The 25,000-nt window shown below is 43.3% G+C and overlaps 1 protein-coding gene, 1 long non-coding RNA gene and 1 other non-coding gene across 3 annotated transcripts in view; 1 reads left to right on the plus strand and 2 right to left on the minus strand.

Moving 5' to 3' along the window:
* LOC135115930 (uncharacterized) overlaps positions 1-25,000 on the minus strand; it is a 112,157-nt gene that overhangs the window by 30,204 nt on the left and 56,953 nt on the right. The gene's annotated exons all lie outside the window — the stretch shown is intronic.
* Positions 1-25,000, plus strand: part of LOC135115925 (homeobox protein engrailed-1-B-like) — an 83,580-nt gene that overhangs the window by 14,562 nt on the left and 44,018 nt on the right.
* Trnaa-agc (transfer RNA alanine (anticodon AGC)) lies at positions 12,634-12,706 on the minus strand. The gene has a single exon. It is a non-coding gene; the product is annotated as a tRNA-Ala (tRNA).

The raw sequence follows: 25,000 nt of genomic DNA on the forward strand, positions 1-25,000 counted from the left end.
GTGTTTAGGGTAGGGGGTGGAGTTCCCCCTTCCACTTAAATGAGTCTTAGTTTACAGCCATCATTAAGGCGTGTAATTCTTCCCTGGAAAGCGCCCTCTTGCCGCCCGGCCTATCAGAGTGGGCCAAGAAACTGCCATATCTTGCATATTAATTGGCTCTAATAGGGACTGCAAGAGCGTAATTGGTTTTAAACGCTCGAGTAATCAGCGGTGGCGGGCAACAAATGGCAGGTACAGCACGCCGCCCGCCTTATTATAACTCAATATTAATGGCAACGTGATTCACAGGCGCGCCAACCCAAAGTAGCGCCCTCTAACCCTTCTCCCTCTCTCTCTCTCTCTCTCTCTCTCTCTCTCTCTCTCTCTCTCTCTCTCTGGTTTCGTCCAAGATTAGGTTTTCTTCTAAAGGGTTATAATGTTAATTACTACTATTGCTGTTATTATTTAGTTGTCCTCTAATCTCTCTCTCTCTCTCTCTCTCTCTCTCTCTCTCTCTCTCTCTCTCTCTCTCTCTCTCTCTGTGTGTGTGTGTGTGTGTGTGTGTGTCTTAGCCCTCCTCTTAATCTTCCTTAAAAGGCTTAGTGCTATTTTATTTATTAATTCATTTATTTATTATTATTATTATTCATAGTGATTACTCTTTTTTTATTACCATCCGCTTAGAGGGACGGGGTTTTCGTTGTCTTTTTATATAAGATAGCTTGTTTTTCTACATTGGATGGTTCATTGGACGCTCTCTAATTAAAAGTATGGCTCACGTCCCGTTCTCTTTAACCTTCCATTCATCTTAAAAAAAAAAAGAGAGAAAAAACACTATCTACTCATCTATCTATCAAGAAACCCATTTTTCTATCTATTCTACAAGTTTATCTACTCATCTGGTATTTTTTTTTGTATATAATCTCTCATCCCTTACCCCCCTCCCCTCTCTCTCTCTCTCTCTCTCTCTAGTACCACTCACTAATTCAAAATCCTTCTAGACCCCTACCACTACCATCACCTCCTCCTCTTCCTCCTCCTCAAAGTGGCTAACTGGCTGGCTAATTCGATCACTTGAGACTAACAATTGATCTTACAGAGGGGGCGGCTCAGAAGGTTCCTCTGCCCGACTAATCAGCTGGAAAATTCACCGGATCGGGTATTTGGTCGGCTTGTTGACTTAGACCCCCTCCCACCTCCTCCTCCTCCTCCTCCTCCTCCTCCTCCTCCTCCTCCTCTTCTTCTTCTTCTTCTTCTTCCTTTTTTGTTCTTCGTAAACTCCGGATTCTTCTTTCCTCCTGGTTACTGTTATTCTTCTTCACTTTTATTTATTTTCCTAGTCTCTCTCTTTATTTTCCTTTATCTTTTCTTACATCATTATTTCTTTTTTTTTTTTTTTTTTGTTCTTTCTCCTTCTGTTTCTCTTCCTACTTTTCTTTTTCTTCCTAGGCTTAGATCTTTCTCTATTCCTCCTCCTCCTCCTTTCTTCGTAACTTTCTGGTTTGTCTCTTCCTTTCCTTTTATTTTCATCATTATTTCTTCCTCCATTCCTCCTCCTCCTCCTCCTCCACTGTTCTGACTTCTTTACATTGCCTTTTCTTTCGTCTCCTTCACTTCCTCTACCTCTTCCTCCTTCTTTTAAAGCTCCTTCACTTTTCTTTTTATTTGTTTATTCACTCGTGTGTGTGTGTGTGTGTGTGTGTGTGTGTGTGTGTGTGTGTGTGTGTGTGTGTGTGTGTGTGTGTGTGTGTGTGTGTGTGTGTGTAAGAGGCTTAAACTGATCTTTCCAAGTTTCCCAAGGCATTGTAACGTGATTTCAGAGGGAGGAGGAGGAAGAGAAAGAGGAGGGAAGGAGGAAGGAGAGGAGACAAGGAGGGAAGGGGAGGGAGGAAGGGATTTCTTACGACTCAAAGCTATACCGCATCCTAGGGAGAGGGAGAGGAGGAGGAGAGAGGGAAGGAGAGGAGAGAGGGAGAGGGAGAGAGTAGTAATCCTATTCATCTGTATTATCCTACCCATCCCTACTTTCACCTTTTGCCTTCATCTCCCTAAACGTCTCTCTCTCTCTCTCTCTCTCTCTCTCTCTCTCTCTCTCTCTCTCTCTCTCTTGTAGTTAGTTTATATTTCAATTTTATCTATTTGTACTTTATCTCTTTTTCCTTTTTTCATCATCTCTCAGTTTCTTTCTTTTCTTCTTTTCTCTCAAGATTCCTCGCATAGTTTCCCTTTCCTACAAATTTCCCTTCTCTCATTTTCCTCTCCTTTACCTGTCCAATGGCATTTCCCCCTTTCTAGTTCTCCTCCCATTTTTCTCTCCACTCCTCACACACTTCCTCCTCCTCCTCCTCCTCCTCCTCCTCCTCCTCCTCCTCCTCCTCTTCCTCCTCCTCTTTTGTCCTTTTTTGGCGCAATTTAAAGAAAACTAACACAGCATAGTATCATAACAAAACAATCACAGTTATTCTATTTTATTTAATCCAATTAGAATGTTTGGATAATTAAGAGTTTAGTTTAGTGTCTTGTTAGAAAACGGGCAATTGGAAACACATAATCAAGTGTTGAATTGTTCGTAAAATATTTGAATGGCCATATACTACAGTCCAATATAGTTTAATTTGTGAGGGTATATTTGCGTAAAGTGATAAATTCTTGACAGGGTTCAGTTTCTTTTGGTTGAAGTGAACCTATAATTATTTAAAAGCGGACGTGTTTTCTTCATTTCTACTTTATGTTCAATTAATCGTACGTCTTTTCATGCTTTTCACTTATATTGGATTTTAAGTAATTTCATAATTACTCTTCCACTAAAGATAATTCCTACTTTAGGTTCTGTTAGTCTTTTCCTATTCCTACTTTTAAGTTATATTGGATTTTAAGTATCATCTTCATTATCAGAATAAATAAATAAATAAATAAATAAATACATGAACAAAACCTTCAGTTCCTATCTGGTAATCCTTGTCTTTTCTTACCTCTCTCATAAACTGGATTTTAACCCTTTCAGTAGCACGACACAGTTAAATCTTATTTCAGATACCATTACAAGATTGCATTATGTGTAAGAAGGCATTTGCTGTGACGAAGGCGTTAAGAACCACCTCCAGCCACTCGTCCACTAAGACTGCAGCTCATTTAACTCCCTTCTGCTTATTAACAACAGATTTCATTAAGCTCCGAATCGTCTCTAGTACTGAATGGGTTAAGGTAATTCCTGCATTTCAAAAAAACAAAAAAAAAAAAACAAATCCACTCCTTTATTTAGAAAGGCGAAGTTGAAACACTCAGGATAGTTGGTTGGTTAATTTCAGGAGTTAATGTATTAATAGATTCCGATAAGTCTATCTATATTGCTCTTGTTATGAAGGCATTGTGGGCGATTTATGCTTCCTGCCTTGGCGACTATGAAAAACGTTAAGTGTCAGTGTGTGTGTGTGTGTGTGTGTGTGTGTGTGTGTGTGTGTGTGTGTGTGTGTGTGTGTGTGTGTGTGTGTGTGTGTTGACGGTTCCTGACGTGGGCGAAATCTCTATAAAACTCGTGGGGGGGGGGGGTGCTGGAAGAGAGAGGAGAGGAGGGAAGGAGGAGGAAGAACAGCTCTCTCTCTCTCTCTCTCTCTCTCTCTCTCTCTCTCTCTCTCTCTCTCTCTCTCTCTCTCTCTCTCTCTCTCTCTCTCTCTCTCTCTCTCTCACCAGTACCTCCTCTCCCTTCTGTTCCCTTCCCCTTCCTTTCTCCTTCCCTATCTTTCTTCCTTCCTCTTCCTAGCTCCTTTTCCTTTCCTACAAATTACTCTCCCTTCCATATCCACCCTCCTTTTTTTCTATTCCTCACCTCTCCCTTTACCTCTCCCTGTCTTCTTTCTCTTAATTCTATACCATACCTTCCTTCTCTCATTTCTGCCTCTCCTTTTGCTCTCCCAGTCTCCTTTCCCTTACTTCTGTACCTTTCCTTCCTTTTTCATCTCCCTTTCCTACACAGTTCCGTATCTCCTCCTCCTCCTTCCTCCTCCTCCTCCCCATCCCTTCCCTTCCTGGTATGCGGACAGACACAGCGATCAACTCCCATTCCAGGTTTTTGCCCGGCTGACGAACAAGGGCAGACACGCTGGCTGACACAGCTGACACCGATGGTCCGCCCGCTGACGCTTAACAAATGATAGCAACGTCATGGCAGCGATAGAGGATGGGGCCAAACTTGCTTATCATGGTTTGGAAATTGTGATAGTGGTGATAGAGGCGGTGGTGAGGGTAAGGGGGTGATGCAGCAAGTGGCACATACATGCATACGTACATACACACACAGCCACACACACAGAGGTAATGGTGGTGATAATGATTAGCTACGCAGCGAGGGTGGTGATAAGAAGGTAGTGGTGTTGTGTTGGTGGTGGTGATGGTGATGCATAGTAAGAGGTGATGATAACTATGACGATGCAGGAATAAAATAAAGCACTGGAACCGTAAATAAACATAATATTAGAACGACTTCGGTTTTTTTTTTTTCTCTTTCTTTCATGACAGACCCAAACTTAACTCCGGCAGATGAACGCAATGATAAAAATGTCTTAATGGCTTAGGGAAAAATGCTTATGTTAATTCATCCAGATGGAAACGTTGCCTAAAACGTTGACAGGTGCAAAAAACGATCATAATGACAATAAATCATGCACAATAATGACAATAAAAGGTGAGGAGACTTGAAAAAAAAAAAAAAAAAAGGATTGAGGATGCTATATTTTTAATGGCCCGATGAAGAGAGAGTGGAGAGGGAGAGGGGAGGAGGTAAGGGATGGTAGAGGAGGGGACGAAGGTGGAGAGATGACGAAGGGAAGATGAGGAAGATGATAAAGGCGAAGATGACAGGGCGCCCTCGGCTCTATCTATCATTCCTGGCCGTCAGCAGTTGTTTGTACCGTCTTGTGTGTGTGTGTGTGTGTGTGTGTGTGTGTGTGTGTGTGTGTGTGTGTGTGTGTGTGTGTGTGCGCGCGTGGGAGTGGGGGTGTGAATAGGTGGACGATTCACACACACACACACACACACACACACACACACACACACACACACACACACACACACACACACACACACACACACACACACACACACTCTCTCTCTCTCTCTCTCTCTCTCTCTCTCTCTCTCTCTCTCTCATATTTATTACTTTATTTCCATATTCTCTTATTTCTCTTCTCGTGCTGCGTTAGGAGACGGGACGTGTGTGTGTGTGTGTGTGTGTGTGTGTGTGTGTGTGTGTGTGTGTGTGTGTGTGTGTGTGTGTGTGTGTGTGTGTGTGTGTGTGTGTTATCCGTAGACTTCCCCACACGCAAAACTACGCAAAAGTCTGTAAAAAATGGCGTTTTTCTAAGTTAATTTAATCCAGCTGGGCTTCTTACGCAACCAAGAGACGGGGGGATAAAAACGGATGAAGAAACAATGGGAGAAATGAGCCGTGGAAGATAAGAGATATAAAAAAGACACACTCAATTGTATATCCAGTGACAGTGATAAACGCGGAAAGATAAAACTGGATTCCCTTCCGGTGATAATACCGAGAGAAGATTTAAATGAAGAGGAAGGGTGTGAAGGAGCAGGAGCAGGAGGAGAAGGAGGAGGAGGAGGAGGAAAAAGACGAGGTGTTAGTGGAGAAGAAGGATGAAGAGGACGAGGTGGTGGTGGTGGTGGTGGTGGTGGAGATAAAAGATGGGAGCGAGTACAACTTTTTCAGCCTCTTCTATTTAAATACAAGTCGTAGCTGCTCTTACTCATGTTATGTCACCAAATAATACAGAGCCCATTAATCCTCCACCACCACCACCATCACCACCTCTACAAGCTACAGCAACTTTCACCACCACCACCACCACCACCACCACCACCACCGTAGGACAAACAAATAACTTTTCCGAGCCATGACTTGAAACATGAATCACTATCCGCTACTCTGACGCATGACAACAATAAGAAAAGCACAAAACACATCAAAAAAAGCAATACAAATAGCCAGTCATACAATAACTATAGGGTATATGAATATTACACGTCACCTTTCACCTATAAGCGATTTGAACATGTATACATTTTTTTTATTACTAGATAGATTCGCTTTTGTTTTTATGAATATTTCAGGCGCCACTCATTCACTCCGCTACGTAAAGGCGATCAGTGCACGAGTTACGAGTGCATGCAAAGTAAATGAATAAATAAAAGGCCATGACTAAGTAAGGAGCAAATGTCCCATAAATATTTCAAAGGCGTTCAGTGGAGGCGCGCCGTTTAATATGCATCAGGGATTTATTTTCATTATTCCTTAAACAGTAACACCAACGAGAACACACACACAGACACACACACACACACACACACACACACACACACACACACACACAGACACACACACACGTAGACAATAACACACACACACACACACACACACACACACACACACACACACACACACACACACAGAGAGAGAGAGAGAGAGAGAGAGAGAGAGAGAGAGAGAGAGAGAGAGAGAGAGAGAGAGAGAGAGAGAGAGAGAGAGAGAGAGAGAGAGAGAGAGAGAGAGAGAGAGAGAGACACGTGGACTAAAACAAAAAAAACACACAAATGAAAAAAACAAACACAAACTCACGAAGATATAGAGAAACAGACATACATACAGACAGACAGAAAGACAGACAGACAGACAGACAGAGAAACAGACAGAGAGGAAGAGAGGAAATGGATTATCTGTAGAGGACACCTGAACCTTACCTGGTCCCGCCTAAATTACCTCACTTCCTCCTGCTCATCACCTCAACTCCAACTGTTCGTGAGAGAGAGAGAGAGAGAGAGAGAGAGAGAGAGAGAGAGAGAGAGAGAGAGAGAGAGAGAGAGAGAGAGAGAGAGAGAGAGAGAGAGAGAGAGAGAGAGAGAGAGAGAGAGAGAGAGAGAGAGAGAGAGAGAGAGAGAGAGAGAGAGAGAGAGAGAGAGAGAGCGCTATCTGACACGAAGCGTAAAAGTGAATGACCAAGAAAAAAACACTTAAATTCGTTCCTTGTGTACAGACGATTGAATTGTGGCACAGGCAGATTGAACAGTGAAAGGGAATGAAGGATAAGTGAGAATAAAAGTGTGGTGAGTGAAGGAGACAGGGGAGAGGTGACTGGGAGACGTGTAGGAGGAGGAGGAGGAGGAGGAGGAGAGGAGGAGGAGAGGGAGGAAGAGGACGAGGGGGGACGTGTGGGGGAGTTTGCAGGTGGAAAAACGGTAATAACTTTGTTCCTCACCACGCCAGCCTCACCCGCCTCCCTCATCCGCCTCCTTCACCTCTCTCTCTCTCTCTCTCTCTCTCTCTCTCTCTCTCTCTCTCTCTCTCTCTCTCTCTCTCTCTCTCGCCCATGTAACCCGGAGGGCGTGGCCTGCAATCCTCGTCGGTAGCGATATGTCCTCTACTTCGGCATTCAAAGGCGTTAGAAACCCACAACCTCGTCTGTCCCAGCATTCGCGACACTTATCCATCAATTATGACCCATATCAGCCGTCCGTAATGATAACAAGCCATTGGAGAAATTACTGTGATCGTGGATGTTCAAATACCAACTTTACGCGTCTCGCAAATCACTCGCTAAGCGGTCTCGCGGGTCCACTTGGGTGGTCTGGCGGGAAGGTGACCCCGTGCCGCCTCTCCCTGACGCCGCCGAGACGCACCACCCACCCTCACCTATAGTTTCCGACCCGTAGATCACGCTCGTGCAAGTTAGAACTTCGTAGAGTGCGTGGGAGAGGCGCTAGGGCACGTGGAAGCCTCCGGTGGGTCGGGCCGAGTGTGTGTGGTCCGGGGAGAGTGACAGGGCGCAGCGAGGGGTGGGATATTACCAGTGGCTACAGCGCCCACCCTTCACACAAGCCAAACCACCGCCGCCGCCACGTCCCGATCCTCGCGTGCAGCCCCGGACTTGGCTTCTCGACTCGCCCGCCCTGGTCCCTTGCCCCGCCGCGCGCTGCTCCCCCTTCCTCCCCTTCCTCTCCTCCAACCCATTCCCGACCGCCTGCCTGCCCGCTCCTCTTCTCTCTCTCTCTCTCTCTCTCTCTCTCTCTCTCTCTCTCTCTCTCTCTCTCTCTCCGCTCCGCCCGACTTCTAACCGCCGTGCTGGTAAACTTACGTCCCTGTAGCTGTGGATTGTGGCCTCTGGTGTGGTTGTTTTGTATTGTGGTGGTTGTAGACTGGTTGTGAGGCGTCTTGTGGGGTAGACTGAGGCGGTGTGGTGATGCTAAGAGGTGTTGGTGGTGCATGAGGGGCTGTGAGGTGCGGGGGAGTGGTGCAGGTGGATAGAAGTCTTGGATAGTGGTGAGGAAGTGGTGGAGGTCGAGGTATGAGGACTGCCTGTGGTTTGGGGATAGAGTGTTCGGGGTTAGGACGAGGATAGAAGGCTGGAGGGAACATGTGGTGAGGAGAAGAGAGTCTAGAATGTGATGTGGGGGATCTGGGGCGTTGCTAGAGTGGAGGTTTGGGTGGAGAAGTGGTCTGGATGCTTGAGATGAGATGAGGAGAGACTGGATGCTGTGTATGATAACACAACCAAAAAACAGAAAAAAAAAGTGGATGATATGATCGAAGAAAAAGTGAAAATAGAGACAAAATACATTGGTGAGTATTAGATTTTATAGATTTGGTGAGAGAATGAGATGAAGAGTATGATGTTGGTGTTGGTGGTGGTGATGGTGGTGGTGGTGGTGGTGTGGTGGGGACGGAACCATCAACACATACCAGGAAGGCAGGTCTGGGTCTTCCTTGATGTATGGACAGCTAAGTACAAGGCAGAGGCAAGAAGGACCAGTTACCAACCAGTCATGCTGTTACCCAGTCACCCAGTATGTGCGTGTACTGTACTAACTTTCTAAACAGACAGTTGAGACGTTTTTTTAGCATTTGGCAAGTTAGTCAGTCAGTCAATCAATCATCCAGCCATTCAGTTAACCAGTCAGTCAAGCAAAGCAGATTTCTATTTATAAGTCAGTCAGTCATTCAGTCAGTCAGTCAGTCAGTCAGTCAGGCAGTCAAACAGTCATCCATTTAGCCAGTCATGCATTTGGTCAGATTATGATGCACATGGCAAGTCAGTCAGTTAGCCATATGAAAGCCACTCAGCCAAGTTAACTAAGCTGCCAGTCTCCGAGTCACAGTTAAGTGTAGGATGAGTCTGTCAGTCAGCCGGTCAGTCAGTCAGTGAACCAACACGTCAGTCAGCCAGCCACAATAAGCAGTCAGTCGATCATTCGGTCAGTCAATCAAGAGTAGCACTATAATTTTTTTGCGTAACAACTTCCTCCACTCTAAAAAAAAAAAAAAAAAAAAAAAAAAGAAAAGAAAAGTACGCGAAGTAGAAATTGTTAACATGAGTACAAAAAATAGTAAAAATATAAAAACGGAAAAAATTTTATATATATTTTCAAGACTTTTTTTTTACTTATCTAAAGACTGTTTCTTCTATTACATCTCTCTCTCTCTCTCTCTCTCTCTCTCTCTCTCTCTCTCTCTCTCTCTCTCTCTCTCTCTCTCTCTCTCTCTCTCTTCTATCCCTCTTCATATTCCTTATTTCTCTTGTTATCTAATATTCTTGCCTTTACACTTTGCTTCTTTGTTGCAATGTTAGTCTCTCTCTCTCTCTCTCTCTCTCTCTCTCTCTCTCTCTCTCTCTCTCTCTCTCTCTCTCTCTCTCTCTCTCTCTTCCCTATCTCTCTTCACTTTGCCCTTTTCCTTGTCATCTAATATTCCTGTATTCATTCTTTACTGCAATCTCTCTCTCTCTCTCTCTCTCTCTCTCTCTCTCTCTCTCTCTCTCTCTCTCTTGTCAGTCGTGGCCGCGCGCAAGGATTCGAACGCCGCCTCGTCTGTGGTCTCTTCATGTTGTTCCCCTTGACAGGTTGTTGTATTAGAGATCGGCAGCCACAATTACATGCAGCCACACCGCCCCGGCCCCTTGTGTGGTCCTCGCCTGCTGCTGCTGCTCTCGTCTTCCTCCTCCTCTTCTTGCGACTCACTCTGACTGACTTCTCTGCCCGCTCGTCTTCTCTCCTCTCCTCTCTCTAACTTTTTCGTATTTTTCTTCACTGTTTCGTTTTCTTTTTCTTTTTTTTTTCGTTTGTCTTCTTATGTTTTTTTTATTTTATTTTTGTTTAGATTGTTTTTTTTTTATCTGATTGTGTTCTTGTTCTGGTTCTTTCGTTCTTGTTATTATGGTGTTGTGTTCTCTCTCTCTCTCTCTCTCTCTCTCTCTCTCTCTCTCTCTCTCTCTCTCTCTCTCTCTCTCTCTCTCTCTTTTATGGTGCTTTGTTTTGATTCAATTGCTTTCCTTCTTGTCTTGTTCTTGTCCTATTTCTTCTTTCATCTTTCTTAATCTCTCTTTTTCTCTCCTTTCCTTGTTTCTGTTTTCGAGATTTCTCCTTCTTTCCTTCATTCACTTCGTTTTATCTTCATTTTGGTGTTCTCCGGTTATCCTCTTCTCTTATTGTGATCTTAACATTTTCTTCTTTCTTCTATCTTCTTTTATCTTTCCTTTTATTGGACTTTATTATCGTCCTCCTTTCTTGATTTTTCCTCGCAGTTTCTTTTTTTGTAATTTCCTTTTTTTTTCTTGTGTTCCTTCTCATTTTCTTGTCTTTTCTTGGTGCATTCTTTCCTTCCTTTATTCCCATTGTGCTATTTCCCTTTGTGTCATGCTCTCTCTCTCTCTCTCTCTCTCTCTCTCTCTCTCTCTCTCTCTCTCTCTCTCTCTCTCTCTCTCTTGGTTACTCATTGCATTTTTTTCTCTCCAGTTAATATATTTCATTTTTTTTTTCCTTCGAAAGCAAATTATAGAGATATGATAGAGGTATTTCCTTCTTCCCCTCCCTCTTTTTCTCCCTCCCTCCCTCCGTACCCTTTCCTCCTTTCCTCCGCCTTTCTGTCTGTATGTCTGTCTGTCTTTGTCTCTCTTTTTCACTGTTAAGAGAGAGAGAGAGAGAGAGAGAGAGAGAGAGAGAGAGAGAGAGAGAGAGAGAGAGAGAGAGAGAGAGAGAGAGAGAGAGAGAGAGAGAGAGAGAGAAGCGTGAAAGGAGGACACAGGTAGTGCTAAAAGGGTGAGAGGCGTAATTAAGAGGGTTTAAAAGAGGCGCCAGGTGAAGAGGAGGAGGAGGAGGAGGAGGAGGAGGAGGAGGAGGAGGAGGAGGAGGAGGAGGAGGAGGAGGAGAAGGCGCGTAAAAATTCTTAATTCATCACATTTTTTGTTTGACTAATTCGTTTATTGGTTCTAAGTCTCTCTCTCTCTCTCTCTCTCTCTCTCTCTCTCTCTCTCTCTCTCTCTCTCTCTCTCTCTTTCTCTCTCTGGTAATTGCCATGGAGTAATTTATTCCGCTGAGTTTTGCTGGTCAAGGTGGTGGCAAGGAAAGAGGGAAGAGAGGAGGAGAGAAGAGAGGAGAGGGAGGCGAAGCGAAAATGAAGGAGGAAGGAAGAAAAGTAAAGAAAGCGAGGAAGGGAGAGTGGTGGAGATAAATGATACGGTGAAGTAAAGAGGCGATAGGGAGAGGCGAGGAGAGAAGAGAGGAAAATGATGAGATGGAGGAAAGAGGGAAGAGGAGGAAAGGGAAGCACTTAACATGGAAATTTTCTGGCTTCTTTCTTCCTTATGATTATTTTTTTTATATTCTTTAATCGAGGTTTTCTTATTTCCCTTGTGTTTTGCCTTCCCTCTCCTCCTCCTCCTCCTTCTTCGTCTCCTCCAGGGGGTAAGAACCTTCTGCAGTGTAATTTTACCTTTAAAACTCACCTTAAAAACAATTATCACACCCCTGGTACCTGTTCTTCCTCCTTATCCTCCTCCTCCTAATCCTCCTTCTTCCAATCTTCATCCATTCCCTTCTCTTTCCTCTCTCTCTTCATCATTTACCCTCTCTCTTTATCCCTCTACTTCCTCTCTCCATTCATCCCTCCTACTCTCCCTCCATCCCTCTCCCTCCTCTCTCCACTCCCTGAGGACTCTCCCTCCATTACCCAACCCGGAGTTACGACACTCAGACTTACCACACAGCGAAGTTCCTTAATTGGGTATGTATAAATAGGTGTCCTTGATCACCCATGAGACTAAGAGCCCTTCCCCTCCTCCTCCTCCTCCTCTTCCTCCTCTTCGTCTTCTCCTTCCTCTTCCCCTTTCTCACTCCTTAAGTAAATTATTATTGTTAATGGGTACCAATGATTATCGCTCAGCAGAGAAATATGAACCATTAGCTAATTATGACTATGGCTAAGGGCGGCCGTACCCTCGGGATGTCTTAGTTAGCTGGAGCGTGGCAGGGGAGGTCGGCTTGACAGCGGGCCACCCACCCGTAACGCTGCCACCCCTGTTTGTCTCGCGGCGCGGCAAAATGCGGGATCATCTGGCGGTGTGTTGACGTGTTGCTGACGTGCAATGGTTACAGTATTTCTTTAGTTTCCGAGGAGTGTTTAAGTGATGGGTGGAGTAATATTGTCTAGTGGTGTGCTGGAATGTTGCTTTGTTTAGTCTATAGTCTATACTACCTCGATTTGTTTAACTGATATGCGAAAAATTATCTTGTGGTTTGTTGACATGTTGCTTAGTGTTATGTCAAAAATACCTCGACTTGTTTTCTGAAGCGCTGAAGTGAAGCGTAGGAAAAGGTTTTTGGAGATGCGGGGTATCGATCCCCGTACCTCTCACATGCTAAGCGAGCGCTCTACCACTTGAGCTACATCCCCTTGGTGGTGGAGGTGCTGGGATCGAACACTCGGCCTTTCACACGCAAGACGAACGGTCCAGCACTGAGCTACACCCGTCTGTGGTTCTGAGTCATCCCATCTTTTCTCATCGCCAAATCTCACTTATGTATTATCGCCCTGAATGGTAAAGGTAATACGTTTTTCTTTGCCAAGTTAAATGAAGGACGCAGCTTATAAGAGATGATATTAATTTTTAATATGTTCTACTGATGTTAAGCAGAAAATTATACTGAATATATTTGTACTAATCTTGCAACCGTCAGTTATATAATGTTTTTGCTGATTCACTGATTTTGTCTTAAACATGAAGGTGATCTTTTACTAATTCCTAGACAACATCAAAATCAGGATTCCTCTCTTTCCTTCTTAACACGAAAACGTCCAAAGCACAGCAACGTTCCTTATCACGAGCCTACACTCCTTAAATGTTCGGTGCAATCTTAATAGCGTTTCTCTTTACCTTGAGAGCCCACTGTTCTCTTACCTCCATCAACATTGCCTCTATTAACCGCCCTGCACCTCCTTGCTGGACTATTAAGGCGCCAAAAAAAAAGTGTTTAAGGATAAGAACAATCTGAACAACCTTGCTTCATGTTTTCCCTCACTTTGAAGCCTTACTGTTCCTCCCCTCCATCTAGGTAACCCTCATTAACTAACCTCCCCTTCCCTCCCGTCGCCCCTCTCCTGAACCATTATGGCGCAAAAAATGGTGTGTTTATGCTGTCGCTCCGTCGGACATCCGGGTAGCGGCAGTCCGTCAGCCGCAGCACGACACTGTGAAGTCGCTGGCGGATTGACGTTCTTTCGCTAGACAAGTGGTGAGACGCGACAGTACGCGACACTTTTTCATCTTGACCACTTATGCCTCCCTTTCTCCTCTCCTTCCCTCGACTCTCCTCCCTCCCTCCCTCCCTCCGTTCCATCTTCCTCTCCTCGTCTCTCTCATCCCACTCCTCCACTTCATCAAGGCGTTATTTGTGGGCTTGAGTGTTTTGGTTGTGCCTCTTGTGTGTCCGCGTCCAGATGAGTGTTTTAGGTTCCTCACCCCACCACCTTCAGGGTTGGGAAAGACGGACGTGTGTTCCCGAGGGCCGTGAGGAGAGGAGGTGGGTAGGGGAAGCGATGCGAGACTCAATTGGAATAAGGGTATGAAAAGGTAATGAGAGTTTGGCATATGATTAAAGTACTGTGTGTGTGTGTGTGTGTGTGTGTATGTGTGTGTGTGAGGCAAGGCTGAAGTGAGAGGCGTCTGGACTCGAGCGGGTGAGGAAGGGACGGAGGGACGGAGGAAGGGAAGGGAGGGAAGGGAGGGAGGTGTGAGGGCCACATCAGACCCCCGTGGTGCCAACCCTTCACAGTGCCACTCATAAATCACTCTGTGTTTGACCACGTGGACCCTCTCTGATAACCCCTCCAACCCCCTCCCCCCAGCGCCCGCCACTCCTGGCCTCACCTCCCTTCCTCTGGCCTCAATACCCTGCCATACCCTGTTTCCTCACCTCCCTTCCTCTACACTGCTATACATCCTCCATACCCCCCAATCCTATCAAGGCATCCTTCCTATATTCCTGCTCCTTTATGTTTCTCTCACCTCCTTTTTATCCTATAGTTGTTTTGTTACCTGTTGTACTTTGTTTATTAAGCTCTTGTCCCTCGTCATTTAATTTCCTGTGTCCTTAATTTAAATTTCATGCCTTTTTGTCTTTGATTCGACGACTTCCTCTGTCCTTACTTTTTCTTCCGGCTTTGCTCTCCTGCCTTGTTTTTCCTCTTGATTCTTCTCCTTCCTCTCCTCCTCCTCCTCCTGGTGTTTTCTCTGTCCATATCTTTCTCTCTCTTGGTGCTCTCTAATATGTTTTCATTCAGATAACTTTTCTTCTCCTCCACCTCCAATTTCCTCTGTCCTTATTTTCCTTCCTGCTGCTCTCTATCTTCTTCTGTATTGCTTCTGATAATCTTTCTTCTCCTCACCCTTCTATTTTCTTTGTACGTATTTTCCTTCCTGGTATTCTATCCTGCCCTGCGCTGCTTTTGATAATTTTTCTTTCTCCTCTTTCTACCAAGCCACTCCATCAAACCCCACAAATCGAGTCACCAGCACGCAACTTTCAACAACCCACCAACAACCCGACGCCTTGTAGACATCATCGCCAACACCAAACAAACTATCACTTGTACACCAACCCTCGCAGCCTCTATTACAACACCATCGCCAGTCAGTCAGCACCCGTGCCAGACCCACTCACGTCAGTCACGCAAGTACCAGGCAAAGACCTTATTCTGAAAGACTTTTGCGCCGCGCCTCTAGTTTCAAAATGCTCTAGTTGAAGCAATGGTTTTTTAATGGTGTTTTTACGGTTCAAGAGACAGAATAACACGATTTCTACATTACTAACAGGAGAAACAGTTTTAACAACCCGGCTAATCATCTCTGTAGCCTTGGAAAATAGCCATGGTGGTGAGAGGGAGAGAGAAAAGCATTTCTGAATACGGCCCCAGTCTATCTGTGTGTGTGGCAATAGTCCCGCGGCTCTTTGGCAGGGTTGCGAGGCCCAGGCTGCTCTGCTGGTAATACTAACACGCCTCTCTGTGCTTGTCTGTGTCGCTCTCGAGAAACATTGATGATGGATTGTCCGGAACCTACATCAGACTCTTGCTCTGGTCATGGGTAATCCTTCTCCTCCTCTTACTCCTCCTCCTTCTCTTCTTCTTTTTTGTTTTTGCTTTTATTTTTTTCTTATTTTCCTTCTTGTTTTTCTCTCTTTTCTTCTTATTCTTCTTCTTGTTTAGTTTTTTTGTGTTCTTTTCTTGTTCTTGTTGTTGTTCTCCTTCTTCTTCATCATCATCAGAATCATCATCTTTTTCTCCTCCTCCTCGTCCTCCTCCTCGTCCTCCTCCTCCTCCTATCTCAAGACGAATGAAAAATTGTTAAGAAGCTTATTCGATTCGTCTATTTATTTACTCGTGTATCTCCTCACGCCTGATAACGCTCGGTGTCTTTTACTTTCTCAGAAGTTTAAAAGCAAGATGCGAATGTAACTTACGATTCTCAATGTTTAATCTTACGATCTATAAATATTTGCACGTATTACTTTTTAGATGAATGAAAGGAAAGTTTATTTTTTCAAGTTATTTTAATTTTTAGATTGTATTGCTGTTAAGTAGGAAGCGAGAATGAGTAAAGCAGCGATTTCTCCGTACAATGATCTCTTTATGACACGAGGGCAATATTAGAGTCAATCTTTTGTTCAGTTTGGATGAATGGATTATGCAAAGCTCCAACTTTTAACTTTTCTGGCGGTACATAATTGTAAAAATATATAGATAAACTTTGACAAATAAACAAATAAGAAAATAAATAAATAACCAGACAACTAAAGCTTTTAAATGCAACATCCTTCATATTTAACAATCTCACAGTAATTACGTATCATAACTACAACCACAATCACTACCATAATAACCACACCAAGAATAACCACCACACTAGCATTAAATCTCTAAATGATGACAATGAGCAAATCTAACACAGGAACCATCACAAACACAGAAACCTTTACATAATCGTATTTACAACACTCATGTTTGCCATCACATTCCTTACATTAGACTCACCTGTTCTTTGACCCCGCCAGGTGAGGGTGTGACGCTCACCTGTGCCCTCACCTTTCCCCCCTCACCCGTCTGGCCCTTCATACCTTTATTAACCTCTTATATTTCCTCCCCGGTCACCGCCAGCGTCGATTAATGGCCATACACACAGTCGCTATTAATCTCAAATATTTCAGGGTACGGTAAAGCGAGTTTTTGCTTTCCGTTGGCGTGGAATGGAAGGAATGCGAGGCCTGTCAGTTCTTTATTAACGGTGCCAAATAAGGGGCGATCTATCTCCTCCTTAACATCATCCTTAGCACGGAGTCTCGCATATTATAAGACGTTAGTGTGCTAGAAGAATTAGAAAGCTTTGATATCACTAGAAATTACACGGAGAGAGAAAGAAGGAGAGAGAGAAAACTGCAATACGAGTTAATAATCTGAGGAGATATGTCAGGAACAAAGAAATATGGAAGGAGATATAAAAATACTGAAAAATAAGCAGAATTATATAAAACCTGCTTGGAGAGGAAAAATAAATATGCAGTCTGAGTTATGAGCTGAAGTGGACGCCTTGAGGGACGAAAGGTCAAAAGTTACCAGGAGAAAAGAGGCTAAGGGGCAAAGGAAGGTGGAAAAATACATGGGAATAAATACGATTATATGAAAGCTTAATACGAGGAAGGAAAAATAAATATGGAGTCGTTCGTATGAGTGATAATGGGTTTTGTGAGGAACGAGGTAATAAAAGAAAGTGGAAAATGAATAAAACAGATAAGAATAACTAGAATTATGTAAGATAAGCGGTATGAAGGGAGAAAAATAAATAAAAAGTCGTCGATACGAATGACAATGAATAGCTTAAGACACGAAAAGAAAAAAAAATCACAAGAAAAAAAACTAAGCAAAAATAAATCAACAAATCAACAATCCCATCAAAAAAATAAATAAATAAATAAATAGATAAATAAACAAATAAGACAAGAGAAGAAAAACGAAAGAAGAAACCGAACATATGAATGACACTGGGCAACTTAGGGCACCATTAAAAACAAAAGACACCAGAAAAAATAAATAAATAAAATAAAAACACACAAACCATAAATAAATAAACAAAATAATAAATAAAAAAAAAACTGACAAAATAAATAAACACACCTTCAGAAACATGACACGCACTGGACACCTTAACACCGCGAGGTCAAGAGGAAGAGGACTCCTGAAGGGGAAGGGGGAGGAGGTGTAGGAGGGAGACGGAACTAAGACGGAGCTACGGTGTGACTGTCGCTTTTAACATGTAAATGAGGCGGACAATGGAGACACGTAGGAGACGCTGACGAAGCCACACACGGCGGAGGTGGCGATACGGGTGCCGGGGCGCGGGATGAAGAGGGGGTTCTCGATCTTAAGTGTGACGTGTGTGTTGTGACGGATATCAAGACCCCGCTGTCAACCCACGGGCGCTACCAGAGAGAGAGAGAGAGAGAGAGAGAGAGAGAGAGAGAGAGCTATCTACATACATGATTTCAGTGAGACAGACAGACAGACAGACAAAAAAAAAAAAGAAAATGAACAATGAAAGAAATAACGTAGAGACGAGAAGACAATAAGAGGACAATACAAAAAACCAGACCAAAAATAACACACACTCGCGCACGCACACACACACACACACACACACACACACACACACACACACAGTAAGACCCGCAAATTAACAAATGAGCTAATCACTTTCCCCTTTCTCCCAAACAGGTAAGCTAAAGAGAGCAAGTGAGAGTAAGAGAACAAGAGAGAGAGAGACAGAGCAAGGGAGAGAACAGGTAAAGATAAGAACAATGAAGATACATGCACTTAAACACACCAGGTAACAAGGAGAGAGAAAGAGAGAGAAGGGGGGAGGTCACACAAGATAAACGAGAGTAGGCCACATAGATCACAAAGACAGTGCCATATGACCTTTTTTGTGACCTCTTGCTGTGACCTCTGACCACTTCCTTCCGCCCCCACAATTACCGCCACCACCATCGCCACCAACGCCACTGTGATTCCTAAAAAGGTCAAATTGAGCTTATATTTGTAGTGTGATAGTCTTTATAGTGAAGGAAATACGACAGTGATACTCTAAGACATGTAATTATTTCTTCCTAACCTTCCTTTACATGGTCATTCTCTCCCCAGGTAAATTTTTCTAGCTAGTGTATCACCTAAAGATGTAGGTTGCAATTTGTATTAAGTTAGTTTAAATTAAGTTACGTTAGATTATGTTTGATTAAGTTAGATTAGGGAATTTACTACAGAGGGAATAACTTTTGTTTGTTTGTTTGTTTGTTTGTTTATGGAGAAATATTTACGTGTAGTTTACTTGGCTGAAATATATATAAAACCCTACTACTCCTCCTCCTCCTCCACCTCCTCCTCCTTATCCACTTCCTTTTCTCCTCTTCCTCCTTTACAATGCCGCGGAATTGACTTAAAAACTCTCCTCTTCCTTCTATTCCTTCCTTTTTTTCTTCCTTCTCGTTTTCTGCATCCTCGTTTTCTCCTCTTATTCTTCCTCCTAATTCAGTGATACAGAATTGACTTAAATGCTCTCCTCCTCCTCCTCCTTCTCCTCCCTTTTATTTTCCTCCTCCTCTTCCTCCTCCTCCTCATTCACAGTGCCACCCAGCGCGGAGGAGGGCCAGCTAGGGTTACAGTGCCACCCACACCAACACTTAGGTTCATTATCCACATCCTGCCGTGGCTGACTCCGTTTTAATTACTCTATTAGGCGAACGCTAACAAAACCCGGCACACACGCACACACACACACACACACACACACACACACACACAGACACACATACAGACACACACCGCTTCTACCTTCAACACCCGCCCACGTACACACACACACACACACACACACACACACACACACACACACAAGCGCCACTTCAACATCCACGAACAAAGACACGTATTAACAGAAGGCATCTCAGAGCAACATGCATTTTGCCTCAACAAGACGATAACAAATGAACAACCTGGGTAACAGATACACACATGCAAGGCTGATAAAAAAGAGATGAGGAGAGATAGAAGAGAGACGCACGGACACAAGCGGCTCTTCCCGTGGCAATATAACATCATTTGAGAGAGAGAGAGAGAGAGAGAGAGAGAGAGAGAGAGAGAGAGAGAGAGAGAGAGAGAGAGAGAGAGAGAGAGAGAGAGAGAGAGAGAATATTATAACCACTGAGGAAGCAAGCAGGAAAAAAGAAAGAAAAAAGACTCGTTGGATAATTCACAGCCACACACACACACACACACACACACACACACACAGGCACACAAAAAACGGACCACACACGTCGCAACACAGAGACCCTTACAGCAACACGTATCAACACATTAAAACGCCCGGCAATGCAACACCTCCCAGAAAATATAGTTACCAGACTGAATATATATCAAGAAAACTTTCTCTCACTCAATTCTTTTTTCTTTTCTTTTTTTTTTTGCTTTTACGAACATAATCATTACTTCGGATGGATATATAGCTTCTCTCTCTCTCTCTCTCTCTCTCTCTCTCTCTCTCTCTCTCTCTCTCTCTCTCTCTCTCTCTCTCTCTCTCTCTCTGGATCGACGTAGAAAGCGGAAGATTATAGAGCAAGTGATAATAAGAGATAGATCAACAAGAGCGAGTGAGGACAAAGAAGCAATTCAAAAAGCATTAGTAAGTGAAGTGAAGAAAGGCGAGCTGAAAGATGATACAGCAACTTCATAATTAGGGAAAGGAAGTGAGCTTGACTTGAGAAACTTCGAGCGAGAGAGAGAGCGAGAGAGAGAGAGAATTAAAAGAGTTAAAAGCCGTAAGAGCGAGAGGGAATAAATAAGAAAAAGATGTTGAGAATAATTGAAAGAAAGAAGTAATTGATAGAGACTGGAAACAGATAAATGTCCTTAGAATGAAACGGGACGAGTGAATTGTGAAGGAATGTGAGAGGGTAAGATGAGTCAAAGGGAGTGAAGATAGATGGCAGGGTGAGTGAGTGAGTGTCCATGAAAGAGAGCAAGGGATGAGAGGGAATGAGGAAATTAAGTAGGAGTGAATTAAATTGAGTGGGAGACGAGCGGGAATAAATAAGAACAAACAACAGAAAAAAGAAGAAAAACAGGAGTAATTTTTCTGAAAGAGAGAGAGAGAGAGAGAGAGAGAGAGAGAGAGAGAGAGAGAGAGAGAGAGAGAGAGAGAGAGAGAGAGAGAGAGAGAGAGAGAGACACTGCCACAGACCAACCATATCTAAACCAACCACAAAAAGCAAGCCAAACACAAACGAAATGAGAGACCATAATAAGGACAATAGGAGCGAGACACTGAGAGAAAGGACACGAGAAGAGGAAGAAAGAGGAGGAAGAAAAGAAGGAGTGGGAGTGAGTGGGATGGCGAACACTCCTCCCTCATTTGCATGGTGGAGTCAAGTTACAAGTCTAATGTCTTAAACACCCAGAGAGGCAAAGATCGTGTGGCCTCAGAGTCTGGCTTGCCCTGTGGCACCCCCAAAACACGTGGCACTGAGGGGGAGGGTGACGACAGGGGGCACCCGAGAGAGAGAGAGAGAGAGAGAGAGAGAGAGAGAGAGAGAGAGAGAGAGAGAGAGAGAGAGAGAGAGAGAGAGAGAGAGAGAGAGAGAGAGAGAGAGAGAGAGAGAGAGAGAGAGAGAGAGAGAGAGAGAGAGAGAGAGAGAGAGAGAGAGAGAGAGAGAGATAGGAGGGGATGGTTGTCAGTGGTGAAAAGACAAGTCAAAATAAAGATTAGAGATATCTCAAAGAGAAGGAGAGAGAGAGAGAGAGAGAGAGAGAGAGAGAGAGAGAGAGAGAGAGAGAGAGAGAGAGAGAGAGAGAGAGAGAGAGAGACGAAGACTAAGAAAAAGAAAATGAAGGAAAAGAATGAACTACATAATAAAAATGCAATAAAATAATAAAATACGGAACAAAACGCAATCAGAGAGAGAGAGAGAGAGAGAGAGAGAGAGAGAGAGAGAGAGAGAGAGAGAGAGAGAGAGAGAGAGAGAGGGAAGAAGCGGGAAGAAGCAGGCCGGGGCATGGTATGGTTGCAGGATGAAGACGTCTGCTTGGCCTGCCTGGGTCGGGTTGCCAGTTTTTGCCTTGCTTACTGGCCTTGGAGGAGGGCGAGGGGCGGGGCGGGGCGAGTGGAAGGGAAGGGAGGCGGTGGGGAGGCGGTGGGGAGGCTGTGGAGAGGCGGAGGGTCCATGGGCAGGCTGGGGATGAACCTTGAGGAACCTGCCTTACCCTGCCTGCCTAGATGTGTTTACCTTGTGATGCTTCTATGCTATTCCATGTATGTCTGTATGATTGGCCTTCCGTCTCTTTTTATGGATTATGTTAAGTTTTCTTTCTTAACTATCATTCTGTTAGTGTATGGCTGCTTTTTTTTTCTATTTCCTCTATTGCTTATATTGTTTCTTTTTTCCTAACTAAAAACTATTCTATTCTGTTACAGCATGATTATATTTCTCCTTCTTATTCTGTGTGACTTTTATTTAACTTTTTTTTTTTTTTTTCCAAACTATATCTTCTGTTCTATTCTGTTCTGTCTTTGTTTATTTTCTCGTCTCTTTTTCCTGTTAGCAAGTCAGTTTGCCCTAAGAAGTGAGCTCAGTTAATTTCATGTTCTTTCCCAATACAAACATACATTCATTCGAGATAAGTTTGGCTTCAATGGAACGAACACACACACACACACACACACACACACACACACACACACACACACACAACAACCAACAAAAGCACACAAACACACAAAATAATTCTTGTCGCTGTTTTTCCCGCCACTTTTTTTTTTTCAATTTCCTTTCTTTTCTTGCGCCGACGAAACGCGATACACGTCAAGCCAAATGAAAGTTAATCATCTCCTTCCCTCTCTCGTGTCCAGCATCAGTGTTTTCCCTCGTGACTCGCTAATTACGCTTTTTCCTTCATGTTTCCTGCCCTTGACGTCTCCTCCTCCTCATCCTCCGTGATGGGTACGAGATGCCTATAAGGTCGTTTGGTTCAGCATGTTTTTCGTACATTTTTGTCTCTACGATCATTTGTACTTCACGATTTTTTGGTTTCGTTGTTTTGCTTTAATTTCTTTTGCTGTTTTCATTCCATTCAGTTTTCTTCGCCTTGTTTTTTTTTTTTTTCTTTCACTCCTCATGTCTTCTTTCTTCATAGGATCTTTGTTATTAGTTATTGTACTTTATTACCTCTTCTCTTCTCTTCTCTTCTCTTCTCTTCTCTCTCTCTCTCTCTCTCTCTCTCTCTCTCTCTCTCTCTCTCTCTCTGACTTACTTAATCCCTCCAATTATCTTCCGGTTTCCTTTCCCCTCTGTGACATTCTCCTCTAAGACTTAATAACATAGGTGGCATAAATTTATTTGTTCACTCTTACTCTGCAGCCAACGTCTCTCTATCTTCCTCTCTCTTTTTTTGGCTTTTATCATAAACTACCTGCTTTGCTTTATTGATTGTAAGAACTTAAGGCTCCTTCATTAGATTTTTTCTTTTTTTTACGTGAAGCATGTTTCTTTGTTCTCTCTGTCTGTCTGTGTGTCGATCCCCCCCATCTCTTTCTCTCTGTCTCTGGTCTAATTTTTTTTTGTTCCTCTTTCGTGTTCCTTTGTGCTTTTCTTCCTTCTCTTATTAGCACCGTTTCTATTCGTGTGCTCGTCTTGTTCTCCTTGTTTAGCGGTACATGCGTCTCAATATAATTACTTTCCATGGCGGACCTGAGCGTATAAAATTACCTTTCATAATTGCCTTAATCGTTTTCTTGATTGACTGACCCCCTTTACCTGGCCCGGACACCTGCTGTACTTGGCTCACTCGACTTCCTTCCTTCTTTCCTAGTCTAGTCCTCTCTCTCTCTCTCTCTCTCTCTCTCTCTCTCTCTCTCTCTCTCCTCTCTCTCTCTCTCTCTCTCCTCTCTCTCTCTAAGTGGATGTAATGTTTTTGCTTCTCTTTTGTTTCATTTTTCGTTTTCTTTTTTTTGGAAGGGGTTTGTTTAGATGTGATTTTTGTCTTGTTCTTTCTGTACGATTCCTTGTCTTCGTGTGTGTGTGTGTGTGTGTGTGTGTGTGTGTGTGTGTGTGTGTGTGTGTGTGTGTGTGTGTGTGTGTGTGTGTGTGTGCAAATAAAGTTTCATGGCGTCGTACAAAAAAGAAAATAAGTCATTTGTTTGTCATTTTTTTTTTTTTATTCAAGTGCCTTTATGACTGTAACGGAGATGTGTGTGTGTGTGTGTGTGTGTGTGTGTGTGTGTGTGTGTGTTGTGTGTGTGTGTGTGTGTGTGTGTGTGTGTGTGTGCGCGAAATGATGAAGCTGTGTGCGTCTACGGATGTGAGTTATGTACACATTAAGAAGAGTGATGAAGATGTGTACGTTTACTGGGAGGAGAGAGGCGGCGAGAGCGTGCATGACTCCAGTAATAATAAATGTCATGCTAGTTAATGAATTACTTATTTATCACACAAACAGGAGGAGAGGCACCGAGAAAAGTTTACGTGAAGCACTGTACACTCACTCCCACGGCATAAGGTATAATCAGACACAAGATGCATAATAAACTTGTCAAAATCTTAATGCGCAAAGTTGGCTTTTAATTCTTTTATTCGTGAAGGAGACTGGTCCGAAAAAAAAAAAAAAAAAAAAACAGGGGAAAAGCTTGGTGTGTTGCCTGCTCCTGAAAAAAAAAAAAAAATGATAACCTAGATAAGAAAGTCGATTTAATTAACAATTTGACGCTCCACTTTCAAAACAAAAATAAGAAACAAACATTTGAAATCCTTTCTATTTTTTTTTTTTTTTTTTGAAGAGAGGCAACTGAACTGACATTTTCATTAACCTTTTCTTCTTCTTTTTTCGATTTTTTGTATACTTCAGCCAGCCCTTCTTGCGCCGCTTACCGGAAAATAATTGGTTTATGAAGATGAAAACACTCGTTAACTCTTGCCTTAGAGAGATGGACGGAATGGGCGCGAAGAGAAGTAGCAAACTTGATGGAGGATCGTCGTAAGAGGCACGGAGAGGCATCAAGATTTATTAACGTCGGCGATTTCCAAACTTTACCGGAAAATTGGGATGAAAGATTGAATATAATGATTAATACTCCCATTAGTGAGATAGAGAGAGAGATGAGCAACAAGTTATGTGTATTAAGACCGCAAGGAGGAAGAGGAGGAGGAGGAGGAGGTAGATATTATGAAGAATGAGCAGGGCACTTAATTCAGGATTTTGCCGGAAAACTGAGATAAAATAATGAAGACATTGATAATACCTTGCATTAGAGAGTTACAATGAGATACAAAGAGGACAGAGAAGCAAAAACTAAGGAAGATTGGAACAGAGGTAGGGAAAGAGAGGAAGAGGGAAGGAAGGAAAGAGGAACACAGAGACAGAGAAAAGAGATGAGGAAAAGAAAGAGAAGTCGTAGAAATAAGAGAGGGAAAGGTGGGGTGGAAAAAAAATGTCTTGGAAATGAAGGAAGAAGACGAAGAGGAAAAGAAAAAAAGGGAAAAGACGAAGACGGGAAGGGAAAGAGAGGCATAGAAATAGAATACAGGGAGATGGAGAAAGAAAGGACAAGCATATAGAAAAAAAAGAAAGATGCGAGAGAAAGAGAGGCATAGA

The sequence above is a fragment of the Scylla paramamosain genome, chromosome 30 (genome assembly GCF_035594125.1).
Source record: "Scylla paramamosain isolate STU-SP2022 chromosome 30, ASM3559412v1, whole genome shotgun sequence".
Classification (NCBI taxonomy): Eukaryota; Metazoa; Arthropoda; class Malacostraca; order Decapoda; family Portunidae; genus Scylla; species Scylla paramamosain.